The 27,014-nt window shown below is 45.3% G+C and overlaps 1 pseudogene; it reads right to left on the bottom strand.

The window, feature by feature from the left end:
- Positions 1-698: 698 nt before the first annotated feature.
- Positions 699-22,828, bottom strand: LOC115330846 (annotated as a pseudogene).
- Between the last annotated feature and the right edge of the window lie 4,186 nt (positions 22,829-27,014).

The raw sequence follows: 27,014 nt of genomic DNA, 5'->3' as shown, positions 1-27,014 counted from the left end.
TAATTTAAACCATGCCCTTAAGCACAATACTAAAAAGGTAATTAGACAAAAATAATTAACAATCTAATCATCCCGGACTCTAATAATTTTCCTAAATAGGCCCCTGGCGAAAGGAGGAAACGAGGACTGGGATTTTTAAAGGGTTCGCTAGCGTGCTAGAATGCTTCTTTCGAGATTTCTTTCTATTTTTTTTTATTTAGACAAAGAAAGTATGAATTTGGGCTTGTCAGGGCTTCTAAGCAAAATGACTGGAAACAATACAAATCAAAGAACAAGACGAGGGTACTAAAATTGAAAAAATAATATAACTGGAAATGATAATCACTTCTCGTGTTGTGCAATTATGGCTGTTGGTATAACAAGTAATCATTTAGCTGCAGACAAGAGGCATTCATTATGCCTCGATATGAACTCCTGTAAAATGATTAAGGTTGACTAGCTTTGTCATATAAGAGCAATGCTTGAAAACAGGAGTAAAATGACTAGAAATAACGAGCAAAAAAAGTTAGATAAAGATACTAGAATTTGAACACTAAAATAACTGGAAATGATAATGACAAACTAACAAAACTTGTTGTGTGGTGTACTTGTGGCTGCAGGTCAAACAAGTATTACCTGAAGATGGGCTTGAAAAGAGAAAATGAAGCAAGAATTAAAAACGGTGCACACTATACAGGGATATAGATGCTAATAAAAAGTTAGGGGATGTTGCCGAGACCAGATTCCTCAAGCTTCCTGAGCTTCTCTGCCGCGTGTCGTAGCCACGTCTTGATTACCTCTTCAATGTCGTGACGTGTCGCTGTGATACGGGGTTTTTTTTTTACAGCTTCTGAAAAGTTGTAAGGTTTGCTATTACTAGTCACCCAAACCCAGAGTGCTAGCCATAGGGCAAAATCGCAACAATGGCATGAGTGTGCTCGTCTCCCTTCCTTGAGGTGATTGAGGAATTATCAGTAATACTTTGATTATTATAGCCATCAGAAATACTTGAATATTATAGCCATCAGAAATACTTTGATTATTAGAGCTAGCCAGTCAATCACACTGTGAAACTGTGGTGCAGTTTCAGAGCATATATTAGATATTTATCAATTACTTAGGGAAAAAAACACTACTTCCAAACACCATCCCTTCAAAAAAGCATTGCCATAATGTGTTGTGTACTTACGGTATATGAGCTCAACACACTGCAGCTGTTGGAATTTCGCCTTGCCCTTTTGCCCTTTCCAGCTGAAATTCACCGCAACGTTTTGGGTCATTAGAGCTTCCAGCAGTCGACAAGTAGTGGCTCCCACAGTCTTCCCTCCCAGTCCCGCGAACCAATTTACCTGTGTCACAGAAAAACAGGTTTATATAAACAACAGGCACTTCCATGGCATCTAGCCAAATGCTTCATAGTTTACTTATCAGCTTTTTTCTCATAGCTGCGCTAGCCTGTAGTTCGCACTCAAATTCCATGAAGCTGTCGTAGCTTGCGTGTGGCTCCTGAACGGGGCAGTTGTCATCATCATCCTCCTCCTTGTGCTTGTTCAGAGCTTCTAACACAGTGCCCTTCAGGGCATTCAGGTTATCAAGCCTCAGCCGGATCATGCGTACAATTTCCAAGGTGTGTCGCCTGAAACCTGAACCATCAACAGGAGCATTGCATAAAATTGTTAAAACCAACTATCAAAGGCTATCAGAAAGGTTTCACACCTTCAGGCTCACGTTCCTTTGACACAGTTTTACTGGCAACATTACGGCAAGAAGGTGTAGAGCTGAAGGTTGTACTGGATTGCTTGAGTGCTGCACAAAAATACAGTTTCACTGAAAACAAATCAATGACAAATAAGTGACCTCAGGACCGAACAGTCTTAAAACAATTAGAGGTCGTGAGCACTTATTCTATTTGCTATTGTTCCAGTCAGGAACTATTTGTGTGTTTTGGACACTGCACAGGAAGAGCACTCATGTGAACAAACACATAGCAAGTGATTTACCCAGTATTTCTATTTTTTTTTTTTTGATTCCCGAGGTTTATAAAGATACTTCTAAGGACAAAGGTGTTATTTCTTTTCCTATGCTACTAGTTTTTCAGAGACAATTCTTTAAATCATCCTTAATGACAACATAATCTTCCGTAACCGTTCAATATTAGCATGCATACAAGATAAAAACTGCGTCACGGCCTTTCATAAGCACTAAAAGCCTGGGGTAACAATTTTGGACCTCGGGTCGTTCTTTCGAGCATGATGCTCTCTGTTCTCATAAAACTTCATAAGTAAAAATAGAACAAGCTATTCAAGAATCAATTGATTAGTTGGCATATAGATCTGCAAAGGTGGCACATCAAACAACCAGGGTACCTCTTAGGGTGGCTGCAGGAGGTGGAGTGGGCGGACCAGAGGAGCCCTTATCATCCATGGCATTGCACCCTGCTAGAGGCATGGGCTGTCGCCTTCTCCTTTGTGGAGCATCCGAATCGGAGGAGTCTCTGATGCGTGTTGCTTTTCGTTTCCTCTTTCCTTTTCCAAGGTCCGTTTAGCTTTGCAGGTCCGAGGTAGCTTCAGCTGTTTTGAGTTTTCTGCAAGCTTTTTCAAAAGACTCTGCAAAATTTAGAAGTTAAGTTAGAACACAGCTGCCACCAAAAAAAAATGGTATATATGATTGAATGATATATGTAAACATGAGATGTACACCATAAGCTGCTTTCCTCGATAAAAGCAAGTTAACAGAAACTCCATAAGATTGGTTCGGGATTGAAGTCAGGCTATCAGCACTCCGCACTATGAGCTTTGGCTCCGTGAGCCTCGAGCTACAGTTTTTTTTAATGCAGAACATAGCCTTTAACAAAATCTTGTTTTATTTCTACACAGATTTCGATAAAAACTCTCACATATGTTACATACTCTTAGAACATATCCACCATAAAAATATGAGTTTGAAATCTCAAGAACTTATTACCATATTTCTCTTCTCTTTAAACCTTGTGGAAAGCATGCAAGGCTTGTAAAATAAAAAAAAAATGTGAGCAGCTTGCACTAGTGGTGCAAGGCTAGGGAAACAGCGGAGCTGGGAGTCGACCTAGCTTTGCCTAAGTTCAGTTAAGTTTTACAAAGGTTTGCAAGGCCGCACACCGCTTCTCATAGTCTCGAACCGAGCTCAGGGTAGACAGGTTGACGTCAAACCATAGACTGTCAGAGACGCGAGAGCCATGCCCAAACTCAAGGCCCAGAAATTCCCACTGAAAACGGCCGTTCGCGCCACCCATGCACTGGCGGAATCGACACTGGAAGTTTCGCATGACTCAGTTGCCGAGGTTGCTTTCACGCCTCCTGCGGTCGCTTGACTGGCTGTGCTCGCCGCAGCCGGTCAGAGCCACAGGCACGAGAGCATGGCTTTTTTAGCGTCCCATCTGCACGAGAGCACGCTCGAATGAGGCGAAGGGCATGCAAGCCGACGCGCTCACGCTAGTAGCCTTGACAGCGCTGCACACTACACGTGGAACGCAGCGTAGGTGGTGGTTTCCACCTAGGCAATCACAGAGACGCCACCAGCAGTGTGGAAGGCGCGAACGCCTTCCGCAATGCTACTGTCGGTGCCCCTGCGCACGTGTGGGAGTGGAGGTCACGGCGCTCCGAGTTTTCGTTAACATCAGACAAATTACGGTGAGCCTAAACAGCTTTACTGCTAAAAGGCTGCTTTAACTACCAAATGCAATATCCCCGAATTTTCAAGTTTTTTTTTTTGTCACCCGGTTGGAAAATACAGGTCTGACATGCAAATTCATGGTTATGTAAGCAATTAAATACAAACAAAAAAAAATAATAATGCAATTCCTTGCACTCTGGATCACAGATTGCAACAAGCCAAACAAACTAAAAATGAACAGTGGTTCCCAAAAACGCCCCTCAAGAAGCCATACAGAACGCTAAAAGAACAGTTTTAATAAAACAATGCTTGACGTTTTAGGCTGTCTGTGGCACGCTGCTGTAATTATTTATGGCAAAGAGAAAAAAGGCCTATAGGAGCGAAATATTCATTTTTTTTAAAATAACAACTCGTGACATTGTTTTGCCGCCTGAAAGTAGCAGAAATATTGTATATGCCTCATGATGCCAGATATACATGCAGCATTGTGTTAATTCTTATTGCCCTTTGGCCATGACTACATTAGAAAGCTTCAGAGGAACACCCAGAAAGTATCCTTCGATTCCCCACATTTTGGGCTATTGGTGAAATAAACTGGTGCTAGAGAGAAGAACTATCATACTTACGAAATGACGCTATTGGAATGCACAGCACACGCTTCCAATCTTTTGTGGGGTTTGCGCCTCTTTCAGTAAGCATGTTTATCATCTTCGAACTTTTTGCGTTGGGCCAATAGCACCAATCACCGTTGATCCACCTTTGATGCACCACCGCCACAGTGTCACCATCATCCTCATCCGGGAACTTGACCACGTCATATGGCTTTCCCTCTGCACATAAGTGAAATAGGAGAACATGTGAAGCTTAACCAGTTACACTTTATTGTGTCACAGTACACACATGCCTTGCAGAACACAGAGTCCAGATTACAGTTTTGTGTGAACAAGAGGAAACACGGTGTGTCGCCTGTTAACAATGAATTTCAGGCACTTCTTTGCTACACTGTCAACTGCCCAGCGACTCAGGCTTGACAAACCAGAATCTTCATGGACACCGAGGATTGAAGAACAGCAAGGAGTAGTGTACAAATCATTCACTTTGAGATATTTGCGACCAATTTGTTTGTTCGTTTATTTATTTTTTACACAATTGTCAGGGAGGTTGGGACAAAAGGCGAAAACGAATCACCTGACTAGGTCCCAACCCCCGTTACAGCACTCAGCAGCAGAGCACAGGAAATGAATCAAAAACAGCATAAATCAAAAATAAAACAATATCTGAGAAGATAAAAATATGAGACACAAAAATGTACAATCTATTTTGATGTGAACTATACTAGGAATACACACTACGCACATTGAAGTATACCCTAAGGTATTTCTTGAGAAGAAACATGAACGCTATTGTCTGGGCTAATTCGAATACACAATAAAATCTGTTAAGAAGATCGGTTATCTGGTAGGATATTTTTTGTGTACCGTAATTAGTTCTTATTTTAGGTTTTGAAAACTGCTGGCGTCTCAAATTGTAATTTGTTTGCCTGGATAAATATGTTTCGTAAAATATTGCGGGATTCGTGTTTATTTGAGTATGAACGGAAATTGCGACCTTTAGGCAAAAAAGATTGTCTAACGTTAATATTCCATGTTGAATAAAATTAGGGGAAGTCGATTCAGTCCAAGGTAAATTATCAATTGACCTAACTGCGCGTTTTTGCAATGTAAATAATTGCTTAATATTACTTGCTGTAGTCAGCCTCGAGTGAATCAGAGATATATACAGTTGTCTTTTTTTTAACCAGGCTGGAAGAAGGTATTTTAGCTTACAAATTCAACCAATTGATCTAGAAATATCCCTTCGGAGTTCGTTCACTTGACAAGTCCAGCATAGATTTTCGTGAAAACGAACACCAAGAAATTTAAAGGATTCTACGCGTTCAATATTCGAGTTTTGAAAAGATATACTAATTTCGCTAGTTATGGGCTTATTTTTTGCTCTAAAATAATTTACTTAGTCTTTGCTGTATTCAGCTCTAACTGGTTTGAGCCTAACCATAAATGAAGTTGCTCCAGCCAATTTCTTTTTCTATGCTATCCAAACAGCTACCAGTAAAGAATACATTCGTATCAAATGCATATAAAATTTTGTTAGGTGTTTGTGGGATGTTTATTATATCATTGATGTAAAGAAGGAAAAGTAATGGCCCGAGAATCGACCCCTGCGGCACACCGTATCGAATTTTTGCTAAAGGAGAGCGCATATCATTGAGGACGGTATATTGAAAACGTGAGGTCATGTAACTGCTTATCAAGTTTAGCACACTGCCTCTTATTCCTACAGCGGTAGCTTTCGGAGTAGGATGTCGTGTTTTATAGAATCAAAGGCCTTCCTGAAATCTAAAAAACACCCAGAGTATAGCACTGATTTTCAATATTGTCTATGATTTTGTTTTTGATATTTAGCAATGCCATTTCAGTTGATTTACCTTTTTGGAAACCATACTGGTTGTTTGTAATAATATTATGTTTATTACAGAAATCACTTAAACGTTTGTATATAACGCGTTCCACTACTTTAGAAAAGACCGGAAGTACTGATATTGGTCTATAGTTATTCATATTATTCTGGGGACCACTTTTATGGATCACACAGACTTTCGCTATTTTCATTTTTTCTGGAAAGATGCCGGTACTTAAAATAAGGTTCCAGATATACGAAAGCGGAGTAGAATTGAAAAAGGAAACTGCTTTGATTGGCTTAGAACACAGCCCATCTTCTTCACAGGCACCGCTATTCCCTAAGGATTTAATGATAGTAGTTATTTCTAGTTCAGTGGTGGGTGCCAGAAATACTGAGTTATGTAAAGGGTATCCAACATACGACTCACATGTAGGCGTTCTCGCTGAGGGCATAGTAGAAGAACCGGATTCTAGAAAGTGGGAATTAAATTTATCTACAAGAGACTGACCCGAGTAAGTTACCCGCTCGATTGTAAGTTCTTTTGGAGCATGTGCACGAGGCCTAGAAGCAAGTTTATTTGCGGCTTTCCAGACTTTCCGCGGATTGTTATATATTGCATTAAACTTATTTTAGTAGTATTGAGCTTTAGCGCTCTTGATATCAGCGTTGAGCTTGTTCCTCACTTTCCTAAATTCCTGTAATATTGAGATATCTCTTGTCTTGACGAACTTATCATATAATTTATTGCGCTCTTTTATACGCTTATATTACGGACTTGAGATCCAAGGTTTTTTTTACTTTTTATATTTTTTAACCTCTTGCCATGGAAATGACTCCTCATAACACATTTGTAGGAGGTCCAAAAATATACCATATGATTTATTTGGTTCCGTTTCAGTTACTACCGACTCCCAGCTTATATTCGATACCTTAGAATGAAACAGCTCAATTGAACTATTATCAATTCTTCTAAATGTCTCAGCCGCATTATTAGAGCTCAATTTTAAATTTACTGGACCGACAATAAAACTAAATATCGGAAAATGGTCACTTAGATCAGAAGAAAAGACACCAGCAGCCTCGGTATGACAATTTGTAATGCAGAGATCAATCAGCGTTTCTGTTTCCACCGTGATTCTAGTCGGCAAGTTTATTACATTATCAGATACGTAGGACAGAACAATATCAAGTAGTTCAAGAGATCCACTCACGGGCGAGGTCATATCAATATTAAAGTCACCTATTAAGATTATAGAAAGCCTAAGTGAGGCAGCATATTCCATAACGTTCTCAATGAATTCAAGAAACTTCATCAACGAACCGGGGGGGGGTCTATACCCCTCGCAAGTGGGCTCATTTTCGTCTTCTGCGCACGAGAAAGAAAGCAGCGGTGACGTCAGAACGCCGAGCCCTGATTGGCTGATCGCGACCCCCTATCTGAGCGTCGTCTGCTCCTTTGCAACGTCGTCTGCGTCTGTCTTACCTTTCGTGCGACTTCACCTTTTAGAGAGGGCAGACGAAATAACTCGAGCGGTACGTTGTTTTTGTCTAAAAACTAGCAGACGCGCATCAAGGAGGGAAGTCAAAGGACTCACTGGCGAGGTGTCCCGAGGCGCCGAGGTTTGTTTGGTAAGAACCGAGAGTGCGTGTTAGTGTCCGCAAGTTCCCCCCCCCCCCCCCCCCAAATACTTTTTCCCTCCTTTCGCGTGCGGCGAGACCCCTCAATCTTTAACGGCGTCGGCGGGTTGGCGCAGTTAACGTCGTCTGCTTTACGTCTGCTAGTCAAAGCGATGGCTGCTTTACCTTTCCTGCGTCTGTCGGAGATTCACCGCTTTTTCACCGGCGAGAGTTCCCCGTTGCCTCGGGAAACAAGGAGATAACAAGAGGAAGAAATTGACCTCTTAATCTAAAACTGAGGTCAGCGATCAAAGTAAAATACGGGAAGGGTTCACAAGGATCGCGCGGGCGTATTCCATTCAGCACACCAGCCGATCGTGGGCCGGCGGTCGCTGAGTCGCGGAGTGCCTGCTAGGCCTAACTGCCGTGCTCGCTTGGTCGCGTTCGGTGGAATCGTGGCCGATGGAGCTTCTCCCGGGTGTTCGTGGATCCAGCGTTATTGTTCGTCGTGGTCTGTTTCAAGTACTTTTTACTTTTTTCTTGCTGCTTGAAGTCGGAACGCGTGAGAAGCGCACGTAGAAAAATAAACGTCCGTGGGTCGTCGCGACCGCGACGCTGTCGGCCATGCTGATTTGATCGTAAGAAGTGCGTAAGACAGCTTCGGAGCTGTCGTAGGATTTCGTCGTAACCTGCGCCAAACTTACGAAAATTTCGTTTCGTGAATACGAATTTGTTCTTCAATTTGGTCTTAAGCACATTCTTGGCGTAAGATCGTTTCGTGAATCTGGCCTCTGCACTTCCGAAAGTCGCAGGAAAGGCAAGACAGACGCAGACGACGTTGCGAGCAGACGACGTTGCAAAGGAGCAGACGACGCTCAGATAGGGGGTCGCGATCAGCCAATCAGGGCTCGGCGTTCTGACGTAACCGCTAACCCCTGCGCAAGAAGCAGACGAACTTGCCCTCCGCATAAGCAGCGACTATTACCAGGGAACGACATTTAGCCACAAGTGCTTCGTAGTCTGGGCATATTTTTGAGAATTCAGGCAATACTTCATAATGTAAGTTATCCCGAAAATAAACAGAGACCCCTCCTCCCCTTTTATCACTTCGATATACACCCTTACTATTATATCCCATGAACCCGACAACGTCATCCCTGTTCATAAACCAAGTTTCAATGAACGCTAGTACATCAAAAGTAAAATTTGAAGAGTTCAAAAACATATCAACATCATCGTGTTTATTGCCGAGACTTCTAGCATTTAAGTGGAAAAATGAAAGCATATCTTTGTTGTAGACAAGTCATTCTTGAACAAGATGAGTAAACGATATTCGATCGTGATAAGTAGACGTTACGTCCATTAGAAAAAAAAATACATATCGCAACTTGCCGGCTTTTCACACAATCTTATCAAGGTCTGCCTCGCATTCAATCTTTATTACACGGTCACCCTGCTTCTTTGTGCGAACAAGTTGCTATTTTTCTGCCAGACAAATTGATACTCTTTTAATGCAGCCTTTTCTCTCAGCATCCAGAGAAGCTTCTTGTTCGTGGTGGTCAAGTTATGAAGAGACCAGACATCTGATCGGGTTTCTTTCAGGTATTTCCTTTTGTCTAGCCATTGATCGCGGAGCCATGATGCAAGGAACACCTGATCCTGAGAAGTAAGCGATGTTCTCAATCTTAATACCATCGTCAAGAACGCATACACTGACCCTTTTGCCTCTCTTTAAAACAAATTTGTGCAGCACAGTCACGCGTCCGAATTGAGGGCCCTGAGATTGTGGCAACAAGGGGCCGTCTTCATGTTGAACAGCGAAGGAAAGCTCTGCCTGAATGGTTGCCTTTTTCCCTGCTGCAACATTTCTCTCTTCAGCAATTCTATTGCAGAGCTGCTCCAATGGCTGGCCAGGTTTTCTAAGCATCCTTTTTAGTGCAGCCATGCGGTTCTCGAATGGAAAGGCGCTCCACAAATCCAGAGGACCGTGCGATTGTACATCGTTTGTCAAGTGGCACAATCCGTGGACATTGTGCGAGACATACTCCTGCCCATAGATCTTTGAAAAGACTTTGATGAAATATCTCAACAGTCTATCGGCATAGTCGAGATCATCTGAACTTGAACTGGGAGTAGCCAGAATGGTGATTGCTAAATGGAGAGCAAGAAAGTTGTGAAACATCCTCTCAGGGATTTTTGTCAAGACAACTGGCCCAAAATAAAGCAAAAAGAAACGAAACTCGTTCGCCTTCCAGTGGTCAAGTTCATTCAGACTTCGTGGTTTCCGATTGAACTCACAGGGAACATAAGGTGCAAGCTCGATGTTTCCTGCAGAAATATCCCGTACCAAGGGTCCCAGCCGAACTTTCTTTGGCCCTTTAACCCACAAGATCAGGAGCTTATGTACAACCCCCAGAAAAACAAGATGCATGTAATCTAGGACTATCGGGTTAATCATGTAAATCGGCAATTCCATGAGGATGCTACTCCCACAGTGATGTTCTTCCTGCAACATGCCTCGAAAGCTAGAAGCTATTCTTAGCTCAGCAGCAGAATCAAGAAAACGCACCCTGTTATTAAGGTAGACCCCCTCTGCCGTGCATTTAGAGCAGCTGTAGTACCCAGAGTGACCTACAGTGCTCAGTATGTATGCCTTAGCAGGAGCATCGCAAATGATAGCACCTACTCTGACAGGAATTACTTTACCGAGAGGGCAGATTCCTGAGATCAGCAACTGTTGAAGTTCATGAACAAATGCACCAAGGAAGCCGTTTGCTGAGGAGGGCTTACTTTGCCCAAAAAACACTCCTACAAGAAATGGATGACTATTTTCGCAGTTGCTAATTTGGCAAAGGAGAGGTCAGAACTGATTCTTGGAGCTCTTGGCTAATGTCAAGCCATCAACGTTGAAGTTTAGCACGAGAAAGTCTGGCAGTTCCACCTCCTTCTTCAGGTGAAGGTCAAGACCAGTTGCCAGACCAAAGTGGGCGTATTTCCCCCTGCCGAGATCTTTTATCACTCCGGATTTTCTCGGTGTTACCTTGAGAGCTCATGCAGAGAGGGGAAGGTCAGTAAAGCACTTGTGACTGTGAAGAACCGCTAGCAAGCGAGTCACCCACTCATTCGGAACACGACATTTAACAGCTCACTCTCGTAGCTTCAGTTTAAACGACTCAAGGTCGTCGACTTCTTTATGACCAATCAACTCTTGCAAACTTGGGGGATTCTCTCCGCTAATGCGGTCACGGGCAATGGGCTGCCCGAGTCCACTTTCAGCAATCAAATCTTCCGCCCAGTCGTCGGCGTCGTTTCCACTCGCTCGAGTGACAGCACATGAAACAGCTGCGACAGCATCACAGTGGTTTTTACTAGAATCGCTAGAGCTTGCTTGTTCCGATAAGTCTGAATAGGGCTCAATTAGCGCAACGCTGTCACTAACACATCGGGCAAGCTTTCGGCGAAAGAGGCGACCTGCGACACTGTCGGAAGCCGCCATTATGCAACAAAGACTATGCACTAAACACAATTAAGCTTGAGCAGATACTTCTGGCTAGCCTGATACCTGTACCGACGCTTCACTAGGAGACCTTGCTTCCTCATTCTACGCTGCAAATGAATATTGAATAGTAATTAAAAGTTATTTACCCAATTCGCACATCTCGTCAAAAAGGTGCCCAGCTTCTTTCCCGCGCGAATAACTTCCCGCCTCCCTTTCCTTTCGTGGCGGCGTTGGCGGCGTCGGCGGCGTGCGGCTTGTAGTGCGGCGTGCGGAGTGCGGCGTCAGCGGCGTGCAGAAGGCGGATTCGGCCGTTGCTTCAGCGGCACAGTGTATTTTACAGCAAAATCTTGAAATACTGTAATCTACTTAGGATTTTATGTTGATTTTATGTCCGACTCCATTTTTAGGGTTTTATTTTAAATACGTCTTGAACGTTTTGGCATTTGGGTCAAGCTCTAAAGCAAAAGCCGCATTGCGACGACATCACGCAATCGCTGTCTAAACTTACCGCGCGCTGGTCGGCGGTTTAAACTGTTTTAACCTTTTTAGCAGTATTTTGGCTTCGCAGTGGTTTCTTTTTTTCCATAGTTGATCCCGAAAGCTTATTCGAAGAACCTGCAAGGCATTGCTCGAATTCAGCGGACCAGGATGCAAGGACCTTCTGAGGATGTCCTTAGGACGCCACGTTGATGACGAATTCCGGATGGCCCGTAGGATTCATCCTGCGGACATTCCAAGGACTACTTTTAGGGGACGAGGATGATAGCACCTTCTGAGGATGTCCTCAAAATGTTGTGTGTTGACTGGGTTATGGCCTTGACATAATACACCGCTTGGCAAAGGAGTAGAGCCTTCTCCAAAGTAGCGTCATTTAGCTTGATGATTTCGCCTGGCCCTTCACAAGAGACGATTTTTGTCGATATGCCCCAGAATATCCTTGGGCCAGGACATGCTGTGTCCTCAGCGGAGACGTCGCTCTGAAAAGGTGTTTGCTTTTTCAAAAAAAAAAAACACTACGCATTATACATATATAACATTGTACAACACTTTCCCTGGACACCTATTTAGGTTTCACTGGTACGCCTGTACAAGGCATTGTAGTGCAGTTCCAAAAAAATTAACTTAAGCTCTCTGTGCCCTTGGCCTGTCTAGCTAGGTCCCAGTGCTAAGATGGTGAAAGCATCCAAAAACCAAGGAATGTGCAGAAAAAATTCACAGCTGCTTTATACAATTTAAGTGGAATCTTTTAAACTACATAAATAATAGCCAATGACAACAAATGTCTTTTGATTTGCACAAATTTGCACAAATATCTCGCTTGCACAAATATCTCGCTCACCAACCAGCTTACCAATGTTATGAGTGCACATTTAGCATGTCTTCCCCTAAGGTAATCGTCGATCTCGGCAAAGTCCATCTGCCGGTTACAGATAGTAGATACCAGTTGCTTAACCTTCGATAGTCTCTGTAACAGGTTAGCCACGTTGTCGCCAAACCTTAGCTCTGTCTTTAGAGTCATCTGCAATTAGAAAGTACATTGTGTGAATCAGTGCAACACCGTTTGGAACAGCACGCACTATTATCTAAGATACTCGCAATATCTTCATTAAGAAAGTAGCACGGCAGACAAGCCACAGGACTGGTCTTGCGTTCCCCGAGTGTGGCATGCAGCAGCACGAACAGCCTTTCTTTGTTGAATGAACCAGCTGGACCAATAGCTTTACTAAGTGCCTAAAGAAATAAATTATTATTAGTGTTCTTTCCACCTTTCCAAAAAATAAGTGTCTCAAGACTCACAAGTGTATTTCAACTACTTGCAGTTAAGGCTACTGCTTAGTGTGCTTCTATGCCGTGTGGCCAGGAAAAGAAAGCCTGACATAAAGCTACACATACATGGGCCGATGTCGTGTGTTGCACCACCAGTGTCGTAGAACATGCTGCTTTACGCCTACATTTTTTCACGGTGGGGAGTAAGCATATCGAGTGTAGCTACATGGTGAGCACAGTTTTCAATACTCAACTTACTGTCAGCTCGTTTGATGCAGATTCAGCATCCAGTTCTGGTGGCACAACTGCATTATGAACCAATGGAGTCTTAGCAGCCTCTCTAGCTGCCCACATGTGAGCCCTGTGCCGTCTTGCCTCAGATAGTTTGATGATGAACACACTCTGAAAATTTTATAAAAGGAAATTGCACAAATCACCTTAATAATCCTTTAACAGACTGTGAGTTGGCTGGCTTAAATAGCAATATCCATTGAATGAACACTTTAAGGAAAAGTATATTCAATGAAACAACAATTTATAATTCAGGACTTAAATCTATTGGCCATTTTAAGGAAATGTTCGTTTCTGAATTACTTCAATGTACACCATTTTGTGGCACAATAATATTCTTTTTGTGGAACCAGCTGAATTCAACAGAAATATAGAGCGATTGGGTGCCGTTTCTCCTATCTCTATATTTCTGTAAGTTCCCAGCTGGTTCCACAAAACTAAATATGTATGGCCAACTAGCGCAGGTGATTCCCCTCGCAAATATATACCTGGCTAGTGGAGCACATTGAAAGGTATCATAAAAGGGTGTCCATAAAACGGTGGAACAGGGAAAGGGGAAGCTTTTGACTCTTGCTTACATCGTGGTATGCGAATCGAGCATGCCACAATTCACCCCCCAGAATGTCACGGGCGTCACGAGTGCCAATCACTTGGCTGTGATTTGGGGCTCCTCTTCCAAGCAGACAGGAAGGTAGGCGTTGAACGCAACGCTGCTTCATTAGGGGCAGGGTGCATGGCGTCATATGAGGCAAAACCGCCATATGCTGAAAAAACCGAACGCCAACCACCTGCGCAAGAGTTATAAGCTTTTTTTTTTTTTTGCATGCCTGATGCTACCATTCCAGGGTCCCTTAACACCTTTGAATATTGTTCACTTGGAAACTGCTATTGAAGTTACCTTCGGGGACTTAGTTTGTCCTTTGTTGTCTTTCCGGGCCTCCTCCCAGAGCATGTTTGGGTAAGTTGATGCGAGTGCCTCTCCTAATGCAAAGTACTTCCATCGCCACAAGGCACGATTACCATCTTGAATTACTTTATTCTAGCTGAAAAATAATTGAGACAGAAGCCTTATTTGCATAACACTCTACCATGTCCTTCTGGCCAGGAGCAATACGATTCTGCCATCTTCTTGGTGAAGACCAATAGAAATAGAAGATATAGGAAAGGCTGTGTTCTACATCCAAACGCTATAAATTGGCTTTAAGAGATGTCAAAGATGACTTTGGATTCATTTTGACCTCCTGGTGACAATTAGTCGAACTTTAACACACAGGGATCTTTGAGTTTTGCTGCCATCAGTATAGAATACACTGTACATCCCCTCTGTGCCAATGCAATCATCGAGGCAAAGAAATAAAGCTAGCACAAAACAATGGCTTGAAATTCCACTGCTATAAAGGGCATGTGAAGATGTACAGTAAAATAAACAAGCCCTCTTTGAAATAAGTAAAGAGTCTCTTGCAATAGAACTCGTGAAGTGGAATAAATAAGAAGCATAGAGCAGAACAAGCTGAGCCATATATTTGGTATATTCCGCAAAATACTGAGCAAGTGCCCACTCAAAATTTGAAGATATTAATGAAAAAGAGGAGAAGGGCACATGTTAAGTCATCAATTTTATGTATATGTGCTGTGCATATTTTTTTTCATGTGTTTAATATTTTGGGGGTAGGCACTTAGTGCGGATGCACGGTATTTTACGGTTGGTAAGAGCAGAGCATCCTTATATGGTGAGCTGTATCGCATTCTGCCTTACTGTCCATTTCCAGTCTTCGTAAACGGCGCAACTTCTAAAAATAAATTTATCTTCCAAACTGGAAGTTCTTGGTTGAATATATTAACATCCCCTACTATTTTTTAATAAGGATATAATCATGTTTAATTTTAATACTTAAGAAAATGAATGAGCCCGTGGCGGAACTGCTTGGAGTGTTGACGGTGGTCTTTTTTGCTGATATCCAATCCTTTCAGTAATGGCTGAACCACTGATGAAAACTGGGGCAGCAGATTATCAGAAGTTCAGTGCATACTTGGAAGATTTCTCTATATGAAGAAACAAAATATGAAAGTCCTAATTGTCAATCTATATACAATAAAAATATAAGGTTTAAAAAAGAACAGCATTTCACCAGTACCTTATCGTGCGTTGCCGAAAAACCGAAGTGACTTAAGAGAGACGATAATAATGAAAATTTATTATAAAACCATGTAGACATGTGATAAAGAGGCGTGTCGCAACAGGAGGACCAGTACCAACTAACAGCCTAACACAATCAGGTATTCTCTGACAACAGCCTGCTTTTATAACTTGCCTGCATAAAACTATACTGTATTTTTCCTTTTCATCTTCAAGAAACAAATTAGAGACATACAATAGTGCATTCGCGAGAACAACAAGCATACATGTGATTTGCATGTGAAAGCATTCATCGCAGCTCATCACACAATAATACCGCTATGTACAGGTAATTGCACCTAAATACACACCCTAAGTTCTCTTTTGTGAGCTGGTAATATAGGGGTACCTTTTCTTAATAAACCATCGTTAAGTAGGAAGACCAGTCACCACGCTGCTTCTATGTGGGAGCAAAATGAAATACATTGAGGAATGTGATAAACGCTTCCTTCTTTGGAGTACCAAAAACAGGCCACGGAAGAAGCAAACTTTCGGGTGTAAATATGGTCTCATGAAGAGTGTCACTTCCAACAAAACATTTGCCTTTTCCATATAGGAAGTTGTGGTCTGGAGCTGGCACTTCAAGTAGACCTGATCTTCAAACGAAACTATGTCGCATATCTTGCAAAAGCACGGTGGCATACCTCGGCAAACCTCACTCATGAGGGCCCCACTCACCCTCACTCACCCTCATCTTCACAGGTGAGGTGAGGGTGAGTTAGTTTCTGAACCAGGAAAATTCATGAGTGTGAGGGTGAGTGAGGGCCGTGAGCGCTGTGAGGGCGGTGAGGGCTGTGAGGGCTGTGAGGGCGGTGAGGGCCGTGAGGGCGGTGAGGGCCGTGAGGCCCGTGAGGGCGGTGAGGGCCGTGAGGGCCGTGAGGGCCATGAGTGCGTGAGAAGCGTGAGGGCGGTGAGTGGCGTGAGGGCCATGAGTGCGTGAGTGGTGTAAGAGCGGTTAGTGCGTGAGGGGTGTGAGGGCCATGAGTGCGTGAGGGCAGTGAGTGGCATGAGAGGCGTGAGGGCCGTGAGGGCCTTGAGGGCGGTGAGTGCATGGGGTGTGTGAGGGCCGTGAGGGCAGTGAGTGCGTGAGGCCCCCTTCAGATGGAGCATCTTTCTCAGCAATTTTGATGTTAATGGTGGGTTGTTCTCCAGCTTTCCCTAGATCGACACGAATTGCTGAGATCGGGTCCGGATCGAAATAAGCAAGCAACTCGGATCAATTCGAATACGTTTGAAGTGGCTGCATCCATTCAGGGACGCAAAATTTTCACGTGATACCTCGTGCCGGTGATGATGACACCGAAAGACTTGGTTCTGGTTTGAAATCGATCGTTTTTTGGAAATAAACTGTTTCAGAAAGGTGCATTAGTATTCTTAACGAGATTTAAATGAATAAAAATACGTTTATAACGCGTAATTGTGTCTAAATAGTGCAAGAAAAATAAAATGTTATGATGACGATGGCAAATCGCAGCAATTGGTTGCTACGTGTGATCGCGGGTGGCCCGTGTTGCTGGTGTTGCGACGTAAAGTTTCTGGGCGAAATTGCCCCATCTGAAGCTGGTCTGAGTGGCGTGAGGGCCATCAGTGCGTGAGGGGCGTGAGGGGTGTGAGGGCCGCAAGGGCGGTGAGGGGCGTGAGGGCGGTGAGTGGCGTGAGGGCGGTGAGTGGCGTGAGGGCGGTGAGTGGCGTGAGGGCCGTGAGGGCGGTGAGGGCGGTGAGGGCCGTGAGGGCGGTGTGTGGCGTGAGGGCTATGAGTGCGCGAGGGCCGTGAGGGCAATGAGGGCCGTGAGGGCGGTGAGGGCTGCGAGGGCGGTGAGGGCGGTGAGGGCCGTGAGGGCGGTGAGTGGCGTAAAAGCTGTGAGTGGCGTGAGGGCCATGAGTGTGTGAGGGCCGTGAGGGCCGTGAGGGCGGTGAGGGGCGTGAGGTGCGTGAGGGCCGTGAGGGGCGTAAGGGGCGTGAGGGCCGTGAGGGCCGTGAGGAGCGTGAGGGCCGTGAGGTTCAGTGAGGGTGAGTGAAGGGCTGAAGGTGAGTGTGACTGTGAGGGTGAGGTTGAGTGAGGGGCTGAAGGTGAGTGTAGTTGTGAGGGTGAGGGTGAGCAAGGGGTTCAGGTGAATGTGGCTGCGAGGGTGAGGGTGAGTGAGGGCGACCTAAAATGCCGACCTCTGCATGGTGGTTCACTGGCAGCTCCAATGACAACACCATCGTCTACCCTAAGTAACACATTTTTAACAAGGACCTTTAGCATAGCAAGAGCAGTCTTCCCTATGCCACATTCAGGCAGTCCAGCACTACAAAAGCTTTGAGTAAGAGTGTAAGGCACACCAGCAATCGAAGGTAGCTTTGTAGTCGCATGTCCAGTTTTGGGACTCCCATCAGAATTCCAAAGAGCTTGAGACATGTTAGTTTGGAGAAATTCACTGACCGAAAATGGTATGTTCTTAAAATTAAACATATTTTTTTGATTTTGGAACAGCATTTTTGGCCTCCATACGCTTGGTCCAGTGATGCCGCCCCGGTCAATGAGTTTTTATCTGTTCAACCACGTGAAGCAACATGTGGAGCTTAGAAAAGACTGCACTTTTCCCATAACACCAAACAAATGTTTCGTGGTGGTTGGCAACCAATTCTTTAAGGTTGCCTCTCAGTCAAAACTGGAGACAAAACCAACTGTGTAATCTGAGCTAACCGAACTAGACTTTTTACAATTGGAGAATTTTCAGGGAGGTAGCCGTCAAGGATCAAAGGGATGTGAAGGATCAACACAAGGGATGCACTCGGTGAAGAAACCACTTTTAAATCAGATTCGAACAGTCTTGGCTTGTCGCTTCTACTGACTGCACGATGAAACTTAAAATTGGAGATTGCGTCGTTCAATTCCTTGAGTGAAAACCAATGCATTTCCATCACTGCAATGTTAAGAAAAAGAAAAATTTCTTTCGGTATAATACCTTCCAGCAGTATGTACATCGGATCATACAAAATGTCTTTGGTCAAGAGAAAAAAAAGGAAACAAGGTCAGAACGGACTCTCCATTGATGGCAAATTCTTTTGAAAGCTGTTTTTGCTCTGCAACACAAGTACTTTCTTTAAGCTTCTGCACCTATGCCTTGACTTCAATCTCCAACCTAAGAGCCTATTCTCCATGGTGAGTGTACTGTACATACTCTGCTGTTGGTACAGGACAAGTACGGCATGAGCGGAACACTGTTGGGCTAAACGATTCTTTAAAACCTGCCAAAGAGTGAGTAGCAACAGCGTCTCCTGTGAAGGTCATTACAGCACCAAAAAAACCTTTCTGGTCCTTTGTCTGTGTCAAAAACTAACCCTTCATCGGCCAGCGCACTCAACACTTCTATGAAATCTTCAAAACACTTCAGCCGTGCATCATACTTCTTCAAATTTGCTGTGTGACCAGTTCCCAACAACTAGATATTACTCCGCCTGGAGCGTTCATGAGGAGGCAAGTTCAAAAGTGTCACATACAAAATACCAAGTTTACCCAGGTTACCTCTCTTTGTGCGGATAGGGTTTGCAAGTTCAATATCATCGCAGTATAAATTCAGTAACATGATATTTTTCTGATGCTTTTCAAAAATGGGATGTGAATGAAACCTCGCTCCATCCCAAAAATCCCCTAAGACAGAATCATTTTGAGGTCTGCATGGATTTCTCACATAGGGAACAATCTCTGGATGACTCAGAAGGTTTTGAAGAAGACCTGATAGCTTTATAATACAACCTTTTGCATTCCCTAGGAGCTTCACTTGAGTAGGAGGCACAAAGACACCTGTATTTTGATAGTGCGGCTTTCGAAGGCGGTCTGTTTTTATGTGTTCGGTGTTGATAGGCACTCCAGCTATCGTGAACATTTCATGAACTCCCTCAACAACAATGTTGATAACTGTCTTTTGACACCTGTGCTGTCCTTCCAGGCACCTGCACAGACTTTGTGTGACATCCTGCCCTTCAGGACAACTAAGTTCTAAAAGATTTCCATCATCCATTTCGTTGCTGAGGTTAGCACTCGAGAAAACTGAAGTTTTCTTTTTTGCATATCTCGATATCTTCTTTGTAATGCTTCAAAAATGCAAATGTGCAGCTGCACTTACTACACACAAGGACACTACTAGTGCCACGATGAAAAGTCGTCATGTGTTTGGCAAATGAAGTGTACGCTTCACAAAAAAAAAGTTGCATTGAGTTACATGCTGGCCTTCCAAGCTGGCTGGCGTCCTGGTCCCGTCTGCAGTGTCACTTCGGCTCTGAGCGGCTTCCATGTTTGCAATGTCACTTGGGCTCAGGGTGACTTCCATGTTATCGTCCCCATCGGTTGTTTCCACTGTATGATCTTCAGCATTGTTGACAGAGGCACAAAACTGAAACAGCAGTTTTAAACATGTCAGCGAACTGGCCAAGCCTGAGACTAAGGGCTCTTTAAGTATAGAACTCAAGTATTATAACTGTTCTAATTGCACTCATTATGAACCTATCACCTGTGTATTGCCAGTTTCAGTGGCCTTCACTTGAAGGGAAAGCATGTTATTTACACTAACTGCCTTGTTGCTTTCTTCAAAATGTACTCTGCACAAAGAGTTCCTTTTTTAAATCTTGGTTAAGGGCAACCATACATGACTGATAAATGACAGTAGGAATAATAATATTTGAGACATCTCGGAGTTTTGATGTCGTTACGAACTTCTGTAAACAAATATGTGCTTATAGCTAAAAAAATACGGCTTTTTTAAAATAACCTTTCAGACGTAACTCATGCAGTGTTGAATGTTCCATGCCAGTGCAATTAATGCAGGAGTACAGGCAAACTGGATAAGAATAAACGATAATTTATACCAGGAGAAGGGGAATAAGGGGACAAAGGACAAATGCGAAATCTCCAACAGCAGCTAGGTGACTGGCGTGAGGCTGAAAAAATTCGCCTGGTCCTGGTTTCAAACCAGGGACCTCTCCATTTCCAGTGGAGCCCTAAAACGTCAGTAGAGCGAACGGGTTTCAACAGCTGCCACCAGCATTACGACCGACAAGGGTGAGGCCTACATTAAGGTTATGATGTTGATGCAATTAATACAGGGGTTCAATCAAGCTGGATAACAATACACGAATGTTTCAAGCCTTCTCGTTCCATGACTTCTTTGTGCAGGAACATATAAACTTATTAACTAGCTCATCTTAACATTTTAGTCCCCCTTTACTTCTACAACTATAATTGCAAGATGAAGGCCCTTTACTGACTGTCCTGAAAGCCTGTTAAGAGAGGTTCCAATTGCTATCCCTAGCAGTGTTAATCATTTTTCATGCTTAACTAATGTGTGCACTGTGCCAATGCTGTTTATGAATTTATGTACATACATGATTTCGTTGTTCAACAGCTGAAGTTAACAGTACAATCAAGGGAATCCTGCCCGTGTCATAAAGGCGACAGGTGTTGTCTTAATGACTTTTTAACCACGTGAACAGGATGTTGATTCAATTATTGCAAAACTACCGTGTTAACCACAACATATGCATGTTGGTACTCACCGTGCAGCATTTCAGCAGCAGTGCAGGTGCTGTTGTTCATGACCTCAGAGGTACTGATGCTGGCACCTTGCGAAGTAGACCTTTGCACGTTGTCAGACAAATCGCATGACTCGCCTTCAAATATACCTGCAAACAGGGCGAATAATCAAGCTGCATGAAGTCAGAAATGTCATTGTTGATGTCGTATAGTCATAAATACTGTCAATGTCTACAATTATGCTGTCCTCACGTTGTCTTTTTATCTATATGGCAGCAAAAATGACACTTTCATAACTTCAATTTATGGAACTGGTATGAATCTGGCATCACACGAGAACATCAAATGTTTTACTGGCAGTATTAGCTTCTTGGTCAGCAGCTGGCATTAAACATTTGTTTAAATTTCCAAACCCACAGTTTTATCTAAAAGGCACGAATGAATGGGTGCTCTAGCACCATCTTTGTTTCCCTCGGGCAGAAAGAGCTGTAGAAATAAACATGGCTGTAAATTGTCTGGGGTTATACAAAGCCACTTGTGGATTGTTTTTTCCACTTTCAGTTTAAAAACTTTGTAACAAGCTTGAAATTGACAGCCCAGTGTAAAATCATCACAATACCGCCCCCTCAGAAAAAAAAATATGCAACCCAGAAAGAGAAAAACAAGACGTGAGGACTTCTAAATAACTTAACTTTTTTTTTTCTTCTTTTTTTTTTTTGGGGGGGGGGGGGGGGTGGAACAAACACATAGTACCTGTATGTGCTGGGTGACTATGTTTTTTGTTGTAATGTCATTTTATGCAGTACTCGATGCCCACAGCACGAACTCACAAAGGATATAGTATTAATAATAGTTTTTTATTTGCACAGTTGGGTTACTCACTCGGCAGCGTACAAGGCTAGACAGAAAGGTTGAGACCCGTACGCAGATGCGCCTGTTAGCCCGCCGCCAAATGGGGGAAAAAAAGAAGAAAAAAAAAGACGATAAAATGAAAAGGTGGGTGAACAAGGCAGTCAAACATGAAAATACGCGTAAAAAACGGGTAGCAATCCTTTGGGCCGCCGCCGCCACCGCCACCATCACCATCACCAACCCTCCCCCCCATGCTGCTCTGCCAGGCACCCGGCGCGGGGAGCCCACAAAAATATCCACGCCCGCGGCAGCAAGCGGCAATCGACTGTTCATACTAAGATGACACGCACCATCGCTTGAAACCCACGACCTAAGAAATAGCATGAAACAAAATGCCACTGTAGAGTAGCAGTCAAAGATAAGAGCTCGAGTTGGAACACGCTCTTTCGCTCGCTTCAAGGTAAAAGGAAAAAGAAAAGAAAAGCGCCGCTGCGCAAATTGGACCGATTGATTATGTTGCTCCATGTACTGTACCTTCATCCGCACTTTTCACATATCCAGGGGCTTTAATGTCGCCATCCTAAGACAGATGTGTAAACATGAAGGCACACTAGTCTGTACTAGGGGAACTCATTTGTAGCAAAATGCCTACGTGAAACTAAAACTTAAGTGCAATAACGGCATACATCTCGGTAGCGTCACAAGGAACAACGCAACGTTATTACAACGGATAAGTGCATACCGAAGCGGTCGGGTACACAACGGTGTTCCGCACACGCGTGCCCCTCGACTGACACACACAGACACACCCACACAAGCACAAAAGCATGAAATAAAAGCGGCACTTACTAATCCGTGCGTGCTGTACACGGCTGTGGCCGCAGTAAACGCACCACGTCGCTTGGTGACGAGCCGCAGGTTGACTGCAGTTGTCGAGGGCCCTGCTGTAGCCATCGCACTCGCAGTTGCTTGCGTGGCATTGACCTCGCAACACACCTTTGATGTCTTGCGATGAATACATCACCGCCGTGGATTTCAAACCAACTTTCCTTTTTGAACGGTGCGGCTTGCGCTCGCCAGAGAACGCGACGACGACAATGCAATTTCGCGCGACTACCAGCCAAGCTACGCCTTTTGCGCGGGCTGAGCATACGCGGTTGGATTCGCGCTTTCTTTTCTTAAGCGGGACGGTGCGCTTCGGCGGCTGTCAAGTGAGCTGCATAAAGACGTTCGGGCGGGTTAGGGCCGTTTACAGGTGGTACTTCGATCTTTTTGGGCCGCTTCCATTGGCGTCACGGGCTGCTTATACCCGTGTCTTAGGCGGGACATTGAGGAGTACCGCTTGTACCCAGGCCATTCTCCTGGACGTAGATAAGAGTGCAGAGCAACAATATGTAATATATGTTAGATTACAAAGAATTTGCACGTACTGCAGGTCACTCACTGTGCGCGCGTGAATATTCAGAAATTTTATCGAGTCGTGCAAAGTTTATCGTAGATCTGAATTTGAGCGGGAGAGACGAAATAACCTCTTTTACCATGAATGGGATGGGGGACCAAGGCTTTCGCAGTAGTTTGTCAAGCAGCTGGTTTCACTATCCTTTTTTCTGCGAGACCAAGAGCATCACTTCATTCGAACGTTCTTTCAAACAAAAGTGCCACCTCATTATCCTTATTTTGTAGTTTAGTCCCACAGTGGCAAACCGAAAAGATTCATTGGATATCAGACGGAGGTGGTTGATGCCGTTTTGTTTTTGTCTTCCAGATTTTCTTTTGAATAGTTTTTAGTCTCAGTACAAAAGCGCACACGCGCGATTGGTTCACCAGTTTATTTCCAACGCTCATGTATAGAAATGTCGTTCCTACTGGGGGCCAGCATGTGTTCAAGAGAGTAAAAAGGGAGATTATACCCCCGTTAGTAAAAACTATTAAAAAAAAGTGAAAGCCGTTTACAACTCCCTGTAACGCCGAATTTGAGCGCAGCTCTTGAGGAGGAGAAGGGAAGGGTCCTGGGAGGGTGGGTCACGTGACCTTGGGGGTCACGTGACGATGCCGATGACGTCATTAGTGACGTCACTGGTGACGTCAGCTGTGACGATAACGATGCGGATACCGATGACATCATCAGTGATGATGACGATGCGGATGCCGGTGACGTCACTGATGACGTCATCAGCGATGATGACGATGCGGATGCCGGTGACGTCATCAGTGACATCACTGATGACGTCGTCAGTGACGATGACGTCATCGCATCGTCATCAGTGATGATGACGATGACGATGCGGATGCCGGTGACGTCATCAGTGATGATGACGATGACGATGCGGATGCCGGTGACGTCATCAGTGACGATGACGATGTGGATGCCGGTGACGACATCAGTGACGTCACTGATGACGTCATCAGTGATGATGACGATGACGATGCGGATGCAGGTGACGTCATCAGTGATGATGACGATGACGATGTGGATGCCGGTGACGTCATCAGTGATGATGACGATGACGATGTGGATGCCGGTGACGTCATCAGTGATGATGACGATGACGATGTGGATGCCGGTGACGTCATCAGTGACGATGACGCCATTGAGGGTCACGCGACATCGGCGGGGGTCACGTGACCTCAAGGGAGTCACGTGACCTCGGGGGGTCACGTGCCCCCCCCTCCCCCGAGGTCACGTGACCCCGGTGGGGGGCTCGCGCGGTGCATTATGGGACATTTCCCATGATGCACCGGGGTCACGTGACCTCGGGGGGTCACGTGCCCCCACGAGGTCACGTGACCCCGGTAGGGGGCTCGCGCGGTGCATTATGGGACATTTCCCATGATGCACCGCGCGGTTACGCCGACGGCGACGGCGACGCCGCTCAAGCTGGAAACGGGCCCTAAGAGCTGCACTCTAAAATGAAAGCCGCTTACAACTCCCTGTAACGCCGAATTAGAGCGCAGCTCTTGAGGAGGAGGAGGAGGCAAGGGCACTGGGGGGGGGGGGCTTAAACTAACCAGGGGGGGGGTCCGTGACCTTGGGGGTCACGTGACCCCCAATGCCGATGTCATCACTGACGTCACTGATGACGTCATCAGTGACGATGACGATGCGGGTACCGATGACGTCATTAGTGACGTCACTGATGACTTCACCAGTGATGATGACGATGACGATGCGAATGTCGGTGACGTCATCAGTGACGTCGCTGATGACGTCATCATTGATGATGACGATGACGATGCGGATGCCGGTGACGACATCAGTGATGTCACTGATGACGTCATCAGTGATGATGACGATGACAATGCGGATGTCGGTAACGTCATCAGTGATGATGACGATGACGATGCGGATGCCGGTGACGTCATCAGTGATGATGACGATGATGATGTGGATGCCGGTGACGTCATCAGTGATGATGACGATGACGATGTGGATGCCGGTGACGTCATCAGTGATGATGACGATGACGATGTGGATGCCGGTGACGTCATCAGTGATGATGACGATGACGATGCGGATGCCGGTGACGTCATCAGTGATGATGACGATGACAATGCGGATGCCGGTGACGTCATCAGTGATGATGACGATGACGATTTGGATGCCGGTGACGTCATCAGTGATGATGACGATGACGATGCGGATGCCGGTGACGTCATCAGTGATGATGACGATGACGATGTGGATGCCGGTGACGTCATCAGTGATGATGACGATGACGATGTGGATGCCGGTGACGTCATCAGTGACGATGACGTCATCGGGGGGTCACGCGACATCGGCGGGGGTCACGTGACCTCGAGGAGGGGCTCACGTGACCTCAAGGGAATCACGTGACCGGGGGGTCACGTGACGTCGGGGGGTCACGTGACCCCGGTGGGAGGCTCGCGCGGTGCATTATGGGACATTTCCCATGATGCACCGCGCGGTTACGCCGACGGCGACGGCGACGGCGACGGCGACGCCGCTCAAGCCGGAAACGGGCCCCTAAGAGCTGCGCTCTAAAAAGTGAAAGCCGTTTACAACTCCCTGAAACACCGAATTAGAGCGCAGCTCTTGAGGAGGAGGAGGGAAGGGTACTGGGAGGAGTGAAGTGACCTGGGGGGGGGTCACGTGACCTTGGGGGGCCACGTGACGATGCCGATGATGTCATGAGTGACGTCACTGATGACATCATCCGTGATGATGACGATGACGATGCGGATGCCGGTGACGTCATCAGTGACGTCACTGATGACGTCATCAGTGACGATGACGATGACGATGCGGATGCCGGTGAGGTCATCAATGACATCACTGATGACGTTATAAGTGACGATGCCGATGCGGACTCCGATGACGTCATCAGCGATGATGACGATGACGACGCGGATGCCGGTGACGTCATCAGTGACGAAACTGATGACGTCATCAGTGATGATGACGATGACAATGCGGATGCTGGTGAGGTCATCAGTGACGTCACTGATGACGTCATGAGTGATGATGACGATGACGATGCGGATGCCGGTGACGTCATCAGTGACGATGACGTCATCGAGGTCACGTGACCTCGGCGGGTGGTCACGTGTCCTCGGGGGGGGGGGCTCACGTGACCTCGTGGGTCACGTGACTTTGGGTGTCACGTGACCTTGGGGGTCACGTGGCCCTGGGGGAGGGGTCCGTGACCTCTGGGGGTCACGTGACCTTGGGGTGACCTTGGGAGCCACGTGACCTTCGGATGACCGTAGGGGTCGCGTGACCTTGGGATGACCTTGGTTACGCCGACGCCGAGGCCCACGGCGCTCAAGCCGGGAACGGGCCCCTAAGAGCTGCGCTCTAAAAATTACATTCCGGTAGGCTAACTGTTAAATTGTGTCCTCGACCCAAGGGCTAATGTGCCAAGGTCAGTTGACTCTGTTTTATCTAGGAAACCCGATACCACCGAACTTGTATTTATATTTGTCTAAAACTCTGTTGTTCTTTTTTTAAGGGGGGGAGGGGGGGGGCGGGGGCTGTGCTTTAGTGCACGCTGATATTGTTCCGTACGACATGTTTATGTTAATAGGCTAGTGTAGTATCTGAAGGTCCCACGTGGCTATCCGTCAAGCTGACCCTAATGCGAAGGAAGAGCGGTTTTAATTTTTTTTAACTGGTTGAGGAGGTGGAAAGCGTGTTTTCAAACCGGAATTACCAAACCCGAATGGCTCGACGTTTGCAAACTGTTCAC

The sequence above is a fragment of the Ixodes scapularis genome, unplaced genomic scaffold (assembly GCF_016920785.2).
Source record: "Ixodes scapularis isolate PalLabHiFi unplaced genomic scaffold, ASM1692078v2 PGA_scaffold44__24_contigs__length_19508400, whole genome shotgun sequence".
NCBI classification, from domain to species: Eukaryota; Metazoa; Arthropoda; class Arachnida; order Ixodida; family Ixodidae; genus Ixodes; species Ixodes scapularis.
The sequence above is the reverse complement of the archived record's forward strand: the minus strand, read 5'-3'. Positions and strand labels throughout refer to the sequence as shown.